This window comes from Theropithecus gelada, chromosome 1 (assembly GCF_003255815.1).
Source record: "Theropithecus gelada isolate Dixy chromosome 1, Tgel_1.0, whole genome shotgun sequence".
Taxonomy (NCBI): domain Eukaryota; kingdom Metazoa; phylum Chordata; class Mammalia; order Primates; family Cercopithecidae; genus Theropithecus; species Theropithecus gelada.
The window spans coordinates 188,003,471-188,020,047 of NC_037668.1; the positions used below are offsets into that span (position 1 = coordinate 188,003,471).

General features: G+C 43.5%; 1 long non-coding RNA gene across 1 annotated transcript in view; it reads left to right on the forward strand.

The window, feature by feature from the left end:
- Nucleotides 1–221: 221 nt before the first annotated feature.
- Nucleotides 222–16,577, forward strand: part of LOC112627756 — a 31,706-nt gene continuing 15,350 nt past the window's right edge. Inside the window, exons 1-7 of the long non-coding RNA XR_003120222.1 lie at nucleotides 222–487; nucleotides 583–687; nucleotides 3,576–3,672; nucleotides 5,399–5,468; nucleotides 6,234–6,343; nucleotides 11,679–11,779; nucleotides 15,055–15,283. This is a non-coding gene — a long non-coding RNA (uncharacterized LOC112627756). The remainder of the gene's footprint in view (nucleotides 488–582; nucleotides 688–3,575; nucleotides 3,673–5,398; nucleotides 5,469–6,233; nucleotides 6,344–11,678; nucleotides 11,780–15,054; nucleotides 15,284–16,577) is intronic.

The following is a 16,577-nucleotide window of genomic DNA, read 5'->3' on the forward strand; positions in this document are numbered from 1 at the left end:
TGACAGGATGATTCGTACCCTGAACCTCAGCGTCATGCAATATACCCAGATCACATCTGCACAGCCCCCGAATCTAAAATAAAAGTTGAAACTATAAAAAAAAAAAAAGTCTCCCAAATTTGTTACAAAAATGCCAACGAAGGTTAATCTCGGGTAATCTAATTCCGTTTCCTGGTGTTTTCTTTTTTCTTTTTTTCTTCCAGTCGGCTCCACCTACAGAGAGGCCCAACAGGGGGCTCGCGCGCTCGTTTGGGCTCGGCGGCCGGACGGGCGCACTGGGCCGGAGCCGCTCCGCCAAGGTTGGGTCGTGGCTGCCGGGACTCGTCGCCAGAAGGCCTCCTGGGCCGCCCTTCCGCTTTCCCGGGGCTGGGCGGCGCTGTCTGGCTCTTCCTGCCGCGCTCCGGCCACTCCCCCTCCGCCCCTCGCTTGGCCCAGCCGTGGCTGCGGTGCTCTGCACGCAGTGCCTCCCTCGGGCGTGGGTCTGCAGGTGCAACCCCGACTCCTCCCTGAGCCCCGCAAGGCAGCCCTGGGGTGCTCCCGGCAGGGTTGCCCGACTGACCCTGCCCTTGTTTTGTGTTGTAGGAGACCCGGACAGGGCAGCGGCCGGCACTACCGCGCCGCGATTTGCGCAGAGTTGAAGACCCTGACCATTGAAGAGGTGGCCCCCCGCCCCGTCGGGCTCACGAGGTGGGGGGCTGGCTTATCCCCTTCTACTCTCCCCTTCTCCTCGCCACCACACACTCCCCGCTGGCTTCCTTCTTGAATCAAGTTCCCAGTTCCCAAGCGAGGGGGCGACCCAGAGACTGGAGGGCAACTTCGTCCTGGTCTAGGAGGTTGAAGCCCTTTCCAAGGTCTAAAGTGCTAAAGGAAGATTGTTCCCCCAAAACATGCTTATAGGCCTCTTTCTCAATGCTCAGAGTTGTTGGCTTAGAAACAGACAATTCTGATTTGCACATGACTTTGTATGTGCAAATTATTGGTTTAACACAGGTACATAGACCTCATCCTTTGCTTCATTCCACCTCAGTGCCGGAATAGAATTATTCGGCCTCTGCCTCCCTGAAACCAGCCCGGCAACCCCCGTGTTTCCATGTGAACATACGCCTCTGGTGTATTGCAGAGATTTGGGATTGGATTCTTTTAGGGATGTGGGCAGCTGGTCCATGAAATGTGGAAGTCACTTTGGCCCTGCCTGTTGACCACTCTGGTAACAGTGTCATCTGGTGTGGAGATGACAACCTCAGACAGTGTGAAGCAGGCAGTGGGTCTCAGTGTTGGAGATCTCCAGGGAGAGGGAGAAAGGCAGCTGTAACCCTGAAGTGTTACCAGCATGGAACCTGTTAACTAACATGGCTAACACGGATTATTTGGATGAGCACTACTTCCTGGGATTCACATGCTGAATGACATTCATCCTCAAATCATCCTTCAATCTAGGTGGAGTGGCTGGAGAACACGTGTACCCTGTGTATACTTGTCAATAACCGATGTGTTCTGCACGGAATGGGTCCAGGCTGAGGGCTAGGCTCCTTTGTTCTGTTATTTGTCTAGACATTGCGTTGTAAGGAATTAGCCCATGAGAGCTGTGACTATGTAGTTTTACTCACTGCTAAATCCCTGAAGTCTAAAATGGTTCCTGGCATGTGGCAGAAGCTTAAAAAATTGTTGAATGAATGAATTTTGTAGATAAAAATGTCTTCTCACCAATATGGCCACCTCTGTACAAACAAATCAATATCATCCCTTTGGCATCTCAGCTTTCATTTCTTCCAGTGATTCCAACCCCTGTTGGGATGTGCTGGTCTATGACAGTGGTTGTCTAGCACAGCGGTCCGCAACCTTTTTGGCACTAGGGACCAGTTCTGTGGAAGACAGTTTTTCCATGGATTGATGGGGGTTGGAGGGGATGGTTTTGGAATGAAACTGTTCCACCTCAGATCCTCAGGCATTAGATTCTCATAAGTAGTGTGCAACCTAGATCCCTTGCCTGTGCATTTCATGATAGGGTTTGCACTTCTATGAGAATCTGGTGCCGCCCCTGATCTGACAGGAGGCAGAGCTGGGCAGTATGCTTGTTTTGTCTGCTCACCTCCTGCTGTGCAGCCAGATTCCTGACAGGCTACCAGTCTTTGGCCCCCGGGGTTGGGAACCTTTGGTCTAGCATGCATCAGAATCAGGCTTTGTCTTCAGAGTTTCTGATTCAGTAGGCCTGGGATGGAGCTTGATAATGTGAATTTCTTTCTTTTTTTTTTTTTGTTCTTGAGATAGGGTCTCACTCTGTCACCCAGGCTGGAGTGCAGTGGCATGATCATGGCTCACTGCAACCTTGACCTTCCAGGCTCAAGCTGTTCTCCCACCCCAGTCTCCCAAGTAGCTGAGACCACAGGTACATGCCACCATTCCTAGATAATTTTTTAATTTTTATTTTTGTAGAGATGGTTGCCCAGGCTGGTCTTGAACTCCTGGGCTCAAGTGATTCTCCTGCTTTGGCCTCTGGAAGTGCTAGGATTATAGGCGTGAGCCATTGTGCCTGGCCTATGCCAGGTGATACTGATGCTAGTGGTCTGGGGCCACATTTTGAGAACCACGGGCTTACAGGGCCTGGCGAAACTGCTGGCTACACTGCTGTTGGTCTGCCTCAGCTATGGCACTATCACAAAACATAGAGGTTGGGGATCTGGGACTAGACTAAAGGATTCCAGATTCCCCAAACAGCTGATCATTTTACCCTTCTGTTTAAAATTCATTAATGACTTCCCATTGTTTGTAGCATGAAAATTAAGATCCTCAGCAAGGAGGCCAGACGCATAGCTGACGCCTGTAATCCCAGCACTTTGGGAGCCTGAGGCAGGTGGATCATGAGGTTAGGAGTTCGAGACCAGCCTGGCTAATATGGTGAAACCCCACCTCTTCTAAAAATACAAAAAAAATTAGCTGGGCGTGGTGGTACATGCCTGTAATCCCAGCTACTTGGGAGGCTGAGGCAGGAGAATTGCTTGAACCTGGGAGGCAGAGGTTGCTGTGAGCCAAGATCACGCCACTGCACTCCACCCGGGGCGACAGTGTGAGAGTCCGTCTCAAAAAAAAAAAAAAAAAAGTCCTCAGTAAGGCTTCAAAGTCTCTTGTGTCCCCACTGTAGTGTCTTTGTAGGTCTTTGTAGATGCCATTGCTTTTGTCTGTGCCAAGCCTTTTGCCTCCTACTTTGAATAGTTAACTCTTAGTTGTTAGTTCAAGTGTTGCTTACTTAGGAACGCTTTTCCTGACTTCCCCAAGTGGTCAAATCCTTCCATTATGTGCTTTCATAGCACCATATATTTATATCATTAACACTTGGTACTGGAGTTATAACTTAATATATGTATCTTCATTATTAACTGGTTAATATCTGTTTTCTCTACTATACTTTAGCTTCATGAAGGCAGAGACCTTGCCCATTTTGCCTCCTGAGTGTATGCCGGCTCTTACTTTAGTACCTGGCATGTCGTTGTCATTCAGTAACTATTTTGGTATGATTGAATGAACATTGTCTCCATGGATGTGTACTGTTCTGCTTTGCAGCTCTATTTCCTTTGTAGGTCAGAGTTGATGTCCATTTCTGTGGAGTTAACTTTGGTGATATTTTGATCTGCCATGGTCAATATCAGGAAAGGCCCCATCTTCCCTTCACACCTGGTGAGTATGGGGAGACCAAGTGACTGCTTCAGGAAAAAAAGATACAGGGAGTTTTCCGAAACATGCCCTTGGTCTCAGGCAGTGCTCTGTTGGTGTCTGCCTGCCATCAGTGATGGTTCAGTTAGATGTGTCCGTCTCACTGTGAATTGGGATCACTAGATTGTGAGCCCCATGAGGGCAAACTCTGTGCCTGTCTTGTTCAATATTATATCCCCCAGCTTAGCATTGTACGTGGCTCTTAGTAGGTGCTCAGTAAATACTCTACAAATGAAGAAATGAACAAATGAATTTTCACCAAAATTCTGTTCACCAGAATTATCATTGGTCCTAGTCATTCATTCCCTTGCTTGCTTGATATTGCCCCAATTTTGTTTCTTCACGAAGGATCACAGACATCTGTGTGCAGCTAAAACTTCAGCCTCACAGACACATTCCCAATAAAATGTAATGCCAAAGGATCAGAGAGAAGAAAAGGGTGTGGATTTCTTAGCAGCCCTCTGTCCGATTTTTGTTCCCAATCTACTTCTAGACCCTGAACATGTGGACAAGTGACTGATTTTTGCTGTTGAAATGTGTTTAAAGGGATATAAGTATAGCTTAGCATGTATATAGTACACGTATATTTTATACAGATATATATTATTAAAGATAGAGTGATTGCAAATAGCTACCGTGATTTAGTCTCAGGGTATTTGATTGTATCTCAACAGTTGGAACCATTTCCTTCTGTTTATATTTGCTGAAATACTGGTTGAGGGGAAGATGTCATACTCAACTGAGTTATTCCCCTGGCAGCTCAAGTAGGAAACATTATAATTACTTCAGAAATTTCAGAGGTGAAAGAGGAAACGGCAGACAACATCAGTTCATCCAGTTGAGCCAAGTACTGTCTGAATAAACACAGTTCATGTCCTTGAGGGCCCTATAGTCCAGCAGAAGAGACTTGAAAACAGATAAATAGGATGAACATTGTCATTGGGGTGCTACAGGAGGTCCCAGTGATTAGGGTCAAAAGTACCTGTGTACCTGGGATTCTCTGCGCTTTTGCACATTCTTGAAATTTTCATTTGTGTCATGGTAAGATTGGGACTGCTATAGCTTCCCAGGTTGTGATTGTGAAATCTTATGTTTACTTTCATCTGCTTTGGGTATAACACCCTTATCTCTCTGCCTGCATATGGAGAGGGGGAAGGGCACCTAAACTCCTTCAGCTCCAAAAGCTGTTGGACTAGCCTGTCGATCAGTGTTACTTCATTTGTAGCCGAAGGGTCTTGCTTCTACTGGCTTTTGCCTGCAGACACCAAAGGGAAACCTAAATAGAAAGGTAAGAAACAAATTCTGAAATGGGGAAAGGAAGTCATTGGAAGTTCCTGGCTGCATTAAACTTTTTATTATGAATAAAAGACGACACCTCAGTCTTTAACTGAGAGGACAGAGAACTTGAGCCTCTTGTGAAGTTAAGACTGGGCTTCTAATTCAAACCAACCTTTGCCTTACTCTATCTCATCGTCTCAAATGTGCTCACTCAAATTGGCTTGACAATCTGATGGTGGTATTGAGAGAATTACTATTTTATTTACTAAACATTAACTCTGAATAGATAATTAAGACCAACCTGTGTCTTTTGGAGTCAGAGATGTGCATTTTTTTTCTTTTTTGATTAACTCAGGAAAAGGAATGCAAGGTCATGCATTTGCACATATCTTTAATGGTATGTTTCCTTTAGGGAGATAGAGATACAATTAAAGATAAGAAACTTTAATTGTATGGTTGAAGAATGAGTCACTGACCAGAAGGTATCTGTACCACTCAAGATTAATGGTTGAAGATGTTTTTTCTCCTTTGTTTTTCTTTAATTTCCACCTATCCCTTGTTCCTGTCTTCCCCTCTCCTTCTTTTTCTTTGTGTTTATTTAGTCATGTCTTGTTTCTCAGCTAAGCACTTCATTTTTTCAAATATTAAACTCCTTCTCTTCATTTATGTGACACTTTGCACAGAGCTTTGTTTGCGCTGAGTGTTTTAATGAAGAACAACATCTTGTTTTCTGAGTCCTTGAGCTGGCTGTTCATTTGGACTAGGTAGTTTTAGTAGAAAAACTGGTTTTGGGCATTGAGCTGGATGTAATGGGCTACTCCCGGACACAAAGTTTGTGAAAGAGATAGCCCTGGGAATGGAGCCAGCCAGGGTAGTCTAGTATGGTGGTGCAGGGTGTGAATGGTGCCCCCTCGTGGTGGACAGTACACAATTGTCCCCCTCAGCTTTATTGAGGTAAAACTGACATATTAGACCATTCACCCGTCACAGTACCGTGATCTGTGTTCGGTTCTCTACCTGTTGGCTCCTTCCTGAGCCAGATGCTAGCCTTGGGGTTTTGAAGTCTGATGCATTCAAGTCCTGAAATCTGCTACAGCTTGCTTAGTTTTGACTTCCACTGGGCTTGGTTATGGGCAGGTGTTTCCCTTTGCCAATCAGTCACTGAATCAAATCCTAATATTTACTGAGCAGCCTTTATGACTAGGTACATACACTCAATCTGTAAGTCACTATTATCTCTTTTATAGGACCTGTGGCAGATTCCAGAAAAGGTCTCCCTACAAGAAGCTGCTGTCCTCCCTATAACTTATGGCACTGCAATTTTTACTCTTGAGCATCGGGCCCATTCCCAGCCTGGGTAAGGACTGTGTAGGTGACAGAAGGCTGGAAGGTACCCATCTCTTGGTTTCAGAAGTGTCCAACAAGGCCATGCCCCACCTCTTCCCTTCCTTTCCCTTCCTTTCCCTTCCTTTTGGCTGATGACAGGCCAAAGGGAGGTAGCCACTTGAGATTGGGTTTTTTTGACTGTGAGGACATCCCTCTGTCTGATAGGAAATGATAGACTGTGAACTTGGCCAGTGTGAATTGGAGAAATACCTCTCTCAAATGTGACCACTCTGGAGATCTTATAAAAAATACTAAAGTGTGAGAGTTGGTTTATTTAAGCCCATTTCACTCTGAGTTTATTAGAGGCCCATGGTATTTGTTTCTGTGAGGCCTTGTTGAGTGTGCCAGATGGGACATTTCAGAAGAAAAGGTGCTAAAGTTTGACTCTTTACCTGGAGCATCCATACTGCTTCTTGATCTGTTTAGAGAGCTGAGACCCAGAATTGCTTCAGAGAGGTGGGTTTAGTTGAGCTGTGGCTCAACTCATCTTGTAACATGCTCATCACCTTGTAACATTGGGCAGTATCTAATATGAGAAGGATTTTAAGATAGAATTTCTGAAGAATAAATTGGAGTGGTAGCTCAAAGGAAAGGTTGCCACTGATATGAGGGAGAGGCCACCTAGAGAGATTTAGGAATCCTTTTCCTAGCAAGTCTTCAAAACTGAACCAAATTAATGCTAATCTAGAAGTCACATCCGTAAGTTTACAGGGTAGAGAACAGATGTATACGAAGGTTTGAATGAAACAACCTCTAACATTCTTGCTTTAAAATGTTCTGTTTCTAAACTATTTGTGAAATCATATTACTGGTTGACTTTTGAAGGTTTCTGAAGTAGCATTCATCTTTCGTTGGCACAGAGAAATTGAAATTGTTTTAGTGATGGCAGCAGCTGGAGCCACAGGCCTTGCGGTGATGTGACAACAAATGTTCTTCAGGCTAAGGTATTTGTATGTTAAAGTCACCATTTAAAAAAATCCTAACTCCAGTTTTCAAGCACATATTTATTCAAACAATATATTCATTCATTGATTAAAAACAACGTGCAAGGCATTGGGGATATAAAGTAACCCAGAGCAGGTTCTTGCCATCTATTCGCTTACAGACTAGGGAGGGGGCCTAGAAGCAAATCACTCATCCTTCCAGCTACTAGACCCTGGCAAGGACTGACCCACTTCATGCCTTCTGCACATGCTATTTTTTCTACCTGTAATGCTCAGAGCTGTCGTTCAGATTTAAACTCAAATGTCACTTTTTCAGAGAAGTATTCTCTGTCCCTCAGTCTAGGTGAGTCCCCTCTCCCTCCTCTGTATATGTGATTTCATAGCACCCTCTACTTCTCTTTCATAATACATAGCTCAGGGTGTGGTTATTTGTGTCATTATCGGGTTATTGGCTCCCTCTTACTGGACTGTAATCCCCTTAAAGGCAGTGACAGTGTCTCTTTGGTTCATCCCTGTAGTCCTGCACCTAGCATGGTACCTAGAACATAGTAGGCCCTCAAGAACTATTTCTTAAATGAATGAATGAATAAAATAATGAAAAAAGACTTAGGTCTCTTCAGAAGTATCTCTCTGAGGCTGTGAGTGTTGGAAAAGGGGGATTTCTTAGAGGAGGTGGACATTTAAGCTTACTTTTAAATAATTGGTAGCTGTTGAATAGAGGAAGAAGGGAAGTGAAGGCCATTTTAGTGGTGGGAAGACTTATTAGAAGATAGAGAACTAGGAACTAGCATGGTGCATTCAGAGAATTGCAAATAGCATCTTTGGAGCCAAGGACCTTGGGGGGAAATGGTGGAAGGTGACTCTAGAGAGGAAGGCAGAGATAAGATCACGAGGGGTCTTGTGTGGGGCTGAAGAATTTGAACATTTATTGGAAGCTATTGAGAGCAGTTGAGGATTTAAAGTAGGGAAGTGACATGATATTTTTGCATTTGGAAAAGTTCACTCTGGTAGCCATGGGAATAAGGGATAGGGGAAAGGTCAAGGATAGTCTGGAAGCAACAGGACAGGCTCTTGGAGCAATCCAAACCAGGATTAGGATAGGCTACCTGAACCAAGGCAGTGGAAGCAATGCATTGAGAGATACTGAAGTGGAAAAAAAGAGAGAATTTGGTCCCTGGAGAGCATCCTGCTCTATCAAAAGAACAAGGACTTTAAAGTTAGCCTGACGTAGGTTCAGATTCCAGCTCTGCCTCCAGCTTAATATCGTCAGTTTTCTCACTTGTAAAAGAATGCTTTCTCCATGGAGTTGTTGTGGGAATATTGAGATTACACGTGCAGTGCCTATTAGAGGGCGGGGCATGTCAGTAAGAATCTCTTTAAAAAGAATCCTGTTATTATTAGACATTGAGTGGGAAGGAGCAAACTAAGTTAACTCGAGGAGGTGCCATCTTACTGAGATTGAGAACACAGGCAGGAATAGTGAGTTGGGTTTTCTCTGTGTTGAATGTGAGGTTCCTGTGGAGCATGCAATCGGATAGCCAGAGGGCAGCTAGGTATATAGGTCTGGAGATAGTTGGATTGGTCTGGAATTCCTTTAGGGGACATCTCTCCTTTCTCATATTAAGTTCCATTTGGGAAGGACATGTGAGTTCTGAAAGTAATCAGAGATACCAGGAGGCTCCTCAAGTGATATGAACACATTTCATGTTAAAAGGATTGGCTTTTAGCTCCTGTTTGGGGGAGAGACTGTAATTGGTTTTATTGTCTAGAGCTATTGGTTATTTAACATTTCAAGAAAGATAAAATTGTACAAATTGTTTTAAATAGTTATAAATTGTTATAAATAGTAGAGAGAAAAGCTCACTTTAATTAATATATTAAAATTAACCTAATCTGTTTTTTCTCGAACAGCAATAATGGTTTTAAACAAAAGCAAGCAAAAATAGAAATGTTACCATGCCACCTATGTGGAACAGGTCATGTTGATTACACCCTGAATCCACAGCATTTCATATTGCTTCCAAAGTGCCTCCACAGCAATTATCTTACCCTTGATCCTCACAAAGCCCCTGAGAGATGGGTAGTGTAAGTGTTTATTATCCCTATTTCACAGATCAAGAAAGCGAGGCACCAAGAGAGAAAATGGTTCACTGCAGGTCTCATGGAGATCTAGGGAGAATCTTGGGATTCAATTCAAGTGCCTGACCCTAGAGCAGTGTATGCCCACTGTGGCACTGTGTGCTAATAGCCCTCAGGGAACTGCAACTATTTCAGGGTTCCACCAGGGAATATTTGAGGGAAGCATTCAGTTTCAAATAGTTATGAGTAAGTTTGGAATCTTTTAAGGGCACCAGTGTTCTTGGAGTATTTCATTGCAAATTCACTTTGAGACTAAAGGGCTTGGGCTGGTGGGTGCTGCCCCGTGGTGAGGCATGTCTAGGCAATGCTTGAGTGTTTGCAGCTTTTCTGGAGACTTCCAAACCCCAAACTTCCCCATAGTATTGCTCACCACCATCTATGCCGTCTGTTTCAGGCTTTAGGTATGGCTTTCTGCTAGGGTGATGGAGTGGAAAAGCATGGGCTTTGGAGTAACGCAGCAGTGGGCTTAAGTAGTTGTTCTAACACCTGCTACCTGGACGACCCTGGTTGATTGCTTTAGCCCTCTGAGTCTATGTCTCTGTCTGTAAACTGGGAGTAATTATATCTCCTCAATAATGTTCTTCTCAGGCTCAAATAGAATAAATGATTGCATGGTGTTACAGTGGCTTCAGTTTATCTAACATTTTGTTTTCCAAGTGCTTTATATACAGTGTCCCATTTAATTCTTTTTCCTTTATTTCTCTTTAGCCTGGAGTTTTTTTTTTTTTTTTTTCTTTTTTTTGCAAAAAAAGTTTTTCTTTGTCACCCAGGCTGGAGTGCAGTGGCACGATCTCGGCTCATTGCAACCTCCACCTCCCAGGTTCAAGCAATTTTTCTGCCTCAGCCTCCCGAGTAGCTGGGACTACAGGTGCATGCCACCACACCCAGCTAATTTTTGTATTTTTAGTAGAGACAGGGTTTCACGATATTGGCCAGGCTGGTCTCGAACTCCTGACCTTGTGATCTGCCCACCTTGGCCTCTCAAAGTACTGGAATTACAGGCGTGAGCCACCGCGCCCAACCCCTGATTTTTTTTTTTTTTTTTTTGAGATAGAGTCTCGCTCTGTCGCGCAGGCTGGAGTGCAGTGGCACATCTCAGCTCACTGCAGCCTCTACTTCCCAGGTTCAAGCGATTCTCCTGCCTCAGCCTCCCGAGTAACTGAGTAGCTGGGACTACAGGCGCGTGCCACCACGCCCAGCTAATTTTTGTATTTTTAGTAGGGATGGGGGATTCACCATATTGTCTAGGCTGGTCTTGAACTCCCGACCTTGTGATCTGCCCATCTGGGCCTCCCAAAGTGCTGGGATTATAGGCATGAGCCACTGTGCCCGGCCTCCGATAATTTTTTAAATGTCTTACTTTACTGATGAGGTAACTGAAACCTTGAGAAGCTGGCAGGTAGTATGGAGGTTAAATGCATGGACCCTGGAGATGAATTACTTGGGTTTGTGCCCCAGCTCTGTCTCCCATTTGCTGTGCGACCTTCCTTGGGCAACAAGTTACTTAACTTCTTCTGCCTCAGTTTCTTCATCTATAAAACAAGGATAATAATACTGTATATTTCATTGGGCTATTATAATTAAATGAGTTATTCATATATGTAAAACATTTAGAATTTTAACTGGCAAATAGTAACAAAATGTATTAATTCTTACTAAGTATTTCGCCTAGGTTAGCACAGCTAGTGAGTGGCAAAGCCAGGATTTGGACTAAGGTCTCTCTAACCTCAAGATCTTTCTATTGAATCATGTTTTACCCTCTAGGAAGTCTTTCCTGATCCTCTAGATTTAGGTTGGGTACCTCTTGTTTACATTTCTGGGCCCCTCTTTGTTTCCCCCATCACTCTGATGTATCTTGCTTTCTTGGCTCTAAAGGATCCATCTTGTGTCCTTACTGCTTGATTCATAGTAGATGCTCAATAAATGGTGGTTTTCATTTGCATTTGAGAAGACTTTCTGAGTGTCTCTTGAACCACCTTCTAGCTATCCCTGTTAGGGTTCCAGGATTACTAGAAATGTGGACCTCATGGCTAGTAGGGCATGGAGGGGCCAGTGAGATTGTCTGTGTGTTGGGCCTGATGTGTGGGCTCAAGGCCAATGCCAGGGCAGCAAGGTCACAATGATTTCCTTGAGTAGCACCCTTTGGCTGGAGATGGGGTAGGTGGGGTACTCCTTTCTTAAGACATGTTCTGGATAATCAGATATCTTGTGTTCTTGATGCAGGTAATATAGCTGCTGCTGGAAGTGACGAGAAGTGCAAGGTGGCGGTGCAGAGGGGTGTGCAGTCCAGCGTGAACTACAGTTAGAGCAGGCTGAAGGAGGCAGTGAGGAAGCTGGTGGACTAGGGCGGGGTGAATGTGGCCATCGACATGGTGGGAGGAGACATCTGCCTGAAGGCTGTCCTCAGGTACGTGATGGTCTGTCTAGAGTGGACTAGAGCTGAAACCTTTCCTGATCTCTGCCTTCCTTCTGGCCTTGCTTCTCTCTCATCTTTGCTGTTCACTTCTTCTGTAGGCATCAGCATCAACGAGAACAGCGAGTGGGTGGGTGAAAAGGAATAGAAGCAGAGAAAATCAGGAAATGCTTATATATAGCAAAAACAAAATACCCAACTGGAAAATATCCAAAAAAATGACTGCAGACTCTCTAGTTGGCAATGCCAAATGCTTTAGAAATTATTCATGTGTTAAATACAGCTATGCCAGTTCCCACTAACAACTTTATATCCATGTCTGTGGGGAATTCTTACAGAGGGCATTGTTCAGCTGTTAGAATTACTGGGGTGGCAGTTCCCTTTTTCCCAGGTCACTGTGGACCAAGGTACAGGCTCTTCTGATCTTACTGCTTTCTGAAGCAGCCAGCAGCGTAGGTAATTCCTTGACTTGTTTTATTTAAAAAATATCACTGGAGATTTAGTAGGAGTGTTGTATCACACCAATTCTCATTCCATTTTCAACCAAGGATCCTGGAGTACTCTGATAGCGTTGGTTTCATTTCTTATGTCATCCTGGCAAGCATAATTTTGTAGTTTATCTCTTTATCTTAGTTTCAGGTAGAAGTCGCAGAAGCAGAGACAGTAGCCTATCCACAAAAGAGATCCAGTTGGTTCTCTAGCCCCTGAGCTGGGTGGCAGGCAGTCTATATGTTTGCTCACCTCTGCACTGTGCCTGGTGCTGTGCTTAGAGAAGAAGCAAAGGAAGGAGTGTGTAGTCCAAGTGGAAAGCCAGGATAGACAGCTGGTAAAACTCGCTCGTCTCTTACCTTCCTCCTTGCCTTCTGGATAATTGCATTTTAGCAATAGCTTCTCATTGCCCTTCTAAAGAAGAAAAGCAAAAAACAAAAGCCAAACAAATATACACATATTTTATATACAAGGTGTTTGCAAAAGTTGTTTCTGTAACTCATTGCTTAGCAATAGTACTGTAGGGGACTTTTCATACTGGGCTGCAGAATACTTATGAATTTTTGTAGATTATTTAAAATTCTCTAAAGAGGCACATGTGTTACAGGAATCCTGAAGTAAGTCTTTGTATGAAGCAAATGGTCCTTCCCTCATTAAAGTGTATATCTTCTTATTCCTGCTTCCTAAGTTCATCATCTTCAAACTGAGTTGTCTCAGTACAACTCAGACATTTGGAAACAAATGGAATGACATTTGTTTATATGCCCAATTTTCTTCCACAAAGTGGTTGAGGTAGTTAAATAGATAGTCTTGATTCTCTCTTTTTTTTTTTTTTTTCTGAGACAGGGTCTCACTCTGTTGCACGGGCTGGAGCACAGTGGTGCAATCATGGCTGCATGGCTCACTGTAGCCTTGACATCCTGGGCTCAAGCAGTCCTCCTGCCTCAGCCTCCTGAGTAGCTGGGTGTATTAGTCTGTTCTTACACTGCTAATAAAGACATACCTGAGACTGGGTAATTTATAAAGGAAAAAGGTTTAATTGACTCACAGTTCAGCATGGCTGGGGAGGCCTTAGGAAACGCACAATCATGGTGGAAGGGGAAGCAAACATGTCCTTCTTCACGTGGCAGCAGCAAGGAGAAGTGCTGGGGAAAAGCCCCTTATAGAACCATCAGATCTTTGGAGAACCTACTCACTATCGTGAGAACAGCATGAGGGTAACTGTCTCCATGAGTAAATTACCTCCCACTGGGTCCCTTCCACGACATGTGGGGATTATGGGAACTACAATTCAAGATGAGATTTGGATGGGGACACAGCCAAACCATATCACTGGGACTACAGGCATGTGCCACAATGCCTGGCTAATATTTTTATATTTTGTAGAGACAAGGTCTCACTATGTTGCCGAGGCTGGTCTTGACCTCCTGGGCTCAAGTGATCCTCTTGCCTTGGCCTCCGAAGGTGCTTGGATTATAAGTTTAAGCCACGGCACCTGGCTCAACAGCCTTGATTCTAAAGTGGGTCCCCTGATAAAATTATCTAGTTCCTTTGGTTCCCTAATACCTTGCTTATGGCATATATAACATATGGCATATAAAATGGCATATATGGCATTTTTTTTTTTTTTTTTTACTGAGAAGCCCAAAGTAATAAATGATGGTTCACTCCTGCCACTTTGCAAGGTCAAGAGGAGTGCCCAGCTGTGGATATAATACATGTTGGTTTTTTAAATGTTGGTAAAATATACTATAACCTAATATTTATCATTTTAATGATTTGTAAGTATGCAATTCACTGGCATTAAATACAGTCATAATGTTGCATAATCGTCCCCAACAAAACTCTATACTTGTTAAACATTAGCTACTCTTTTCCCTTCCCCAACCTCTGGTAACCTCTGTCCTACTTTCTGTCTCTGTGAATTAATGTACATTGCTCTTTTTTTCATTCTCCTTTTTTTTTTATTGTGGTAAAAAACAGATAACATAAAATTTACCATCTTAACCATTTTCAAGTGTACAGTTCCGTAGTGTTAATTATTTTCACATTGTTGTGTGACAGATCTCAAGAGCTTTTTCATCTTGTAAATCTGAAACTCTATAGCCATTAAACAACAACTCTCCTTTCCTCCCTTTCCCTAGCCCTTGGTAACCACCATTCACTTTCTGTTTCTATGAGTTGACTGCTTTAGATACCTCATATAAGTGGAATCATACAGTAATTTGTCTTTTTGTGTTTGGCTTATTTCACTTAGCATAATGTTCTCAAGGATCATCTATGTTATTGCATGTGACAGGATTTCCTTCCTTTTTAGGGCAGAATAGTATTTCATTGTATGTATATACCACATTTTGTTTCTCATTTGTCTGTTGATGGACACTTGGGTTGCTTCTACCTCTTGGCTGCTGTGAATATGGCTGTGCAAACATCTCTTTGAGACCATGCTTTTAATTCTTTTCGATATATATCAGAAGTGGAATTGCTGAACCTATTTTTAAGTTTTTGAGGAACCTTCATACTGTTTTCTGTAGTAGTTGCACTATTTTATAATCCCACCAACAGTGCACAGGGGCTTACATTTCTTCACATCCTCGCCATTTGTCACTTGTTATTTTACGAGACTAGCCTTCTTAATGGGTGTGAAATGTATGCTGCTTTTTTATAATTTCTTTTTCTTCTTCTCTTTGTCCTCAGCCTGGCATGGGAGGGCAGGATTGTGGTGGTGGGATTTGCTGGAGGAAACATTGCTTCTGTACCAGCCAAGCTTCTGCTCCTGAAGAATGTCTCTGCCGTGGGCCTGTACTGTGATTGGTACAAAGAAATGAACTTTCCCGTCTTCTCTAAGAGCCTATCTTCGGTGCTTCAGTACTGCCAGCAAGGGCACATCCAACCATATGTTGGAATGGTTTCCAAGGTAGAGGAGGTGAGACACACTTAAGGGATGTGATGCAGGTGAGGCCAGGAAATAATTTATGCAAGCTACTGGGTAGTTTATCTCTGGATGCTACAAATCCTTTTTTTTAATAAAAGGAAAAGATGAAAATGCAACACAGAATAGTGGGATTGCACAGGTGTCAGGTTCACAGGATTTTTCCCAGCCTTTGAGTTGTATGGATGTAGACTCAGGCCCAATGTGAATCTGAATCCGTGAAGGCCACGTGAAGCCGAAATTTGAGGGCTCTGTCTGCATCACTGCTCGCTCAGATAGAGGAAAGTTATGCTTCTTTAGAAAATGATTTACACGTGTTGATATGAACTTTGAACTCTACAACACACAAGCCTAAGAAGAAAGTGCTTGGCTTGACCTTTGGTTTTAAAATATAGATGCTTTAAAGCACAACCAGATGATCTAAGTTGGAGTTCTGTGAGGAGAACACTAAATCATGCCTGGCATCATAAGACTATAATTCATCCATTAGTCACTGTAATTAATTTTGTTGGCTATTCACTCCCTTTTTTCATTCCCCCCCATCTCATTAATGTGGCTTAAACTTCCTCCAAAGTGTAATTGTGAGCATGCATATGCAATATAGTTGTAAATGTGAATCTGTTAGGCATTCACTGTGAAGTCTATTATTTTTTTGACTTAATTTGTTTTAATGTTCAAAAAACTGTCATGGTAACTCTTGTCAGCCATAGATGGAGGTGATATTTTGTTCAAATGCAGATTAGTGGAGCCCAAGCTGTTGGTGCCAGACTTCATTGCTAACCAGCCTTCCATGGTTGTTTCTTCCTGTGAGGAGACACATTCTTTTCAAACATGGCTTATTTTCTTTCTCTGTTTAGTATGTACGTCGGGAAGATGGTGTTCAATGGTGAAGAGAACCTGACTGGCCAGTAGAAAACTGGTTGGATGCCAGTCACAGCTTCATCCCTCCAGCCATGTCATTTTGTGGAAGTCCCCTTGCTTTTCTGACTTTAGTTTCCGCCTCTCTAAATAAGCAGGAGGATGTGACGAGTGGTTTTTAGACTGTGCTGCAGGAGCCACAGCAGGGATGTAGGGCTAGGGCAGCAGGTGTTGATGTGAGCTGCCTAGGCTGTGGGACCCCATCGCTGCTGGGGTTTGAGTAGCTGCACATTTTAACTACTTTTCTCAAACTTTTAAGAAAAGGTCTTGTGGCTTAAAAACTTGAAAATCCCAAGTTCTGGGTCCCCTTCCATCCTGTGGCTTTTATCATGTGACTTCTAACCTGAGGCTATACCTGTTGATAAGGGAT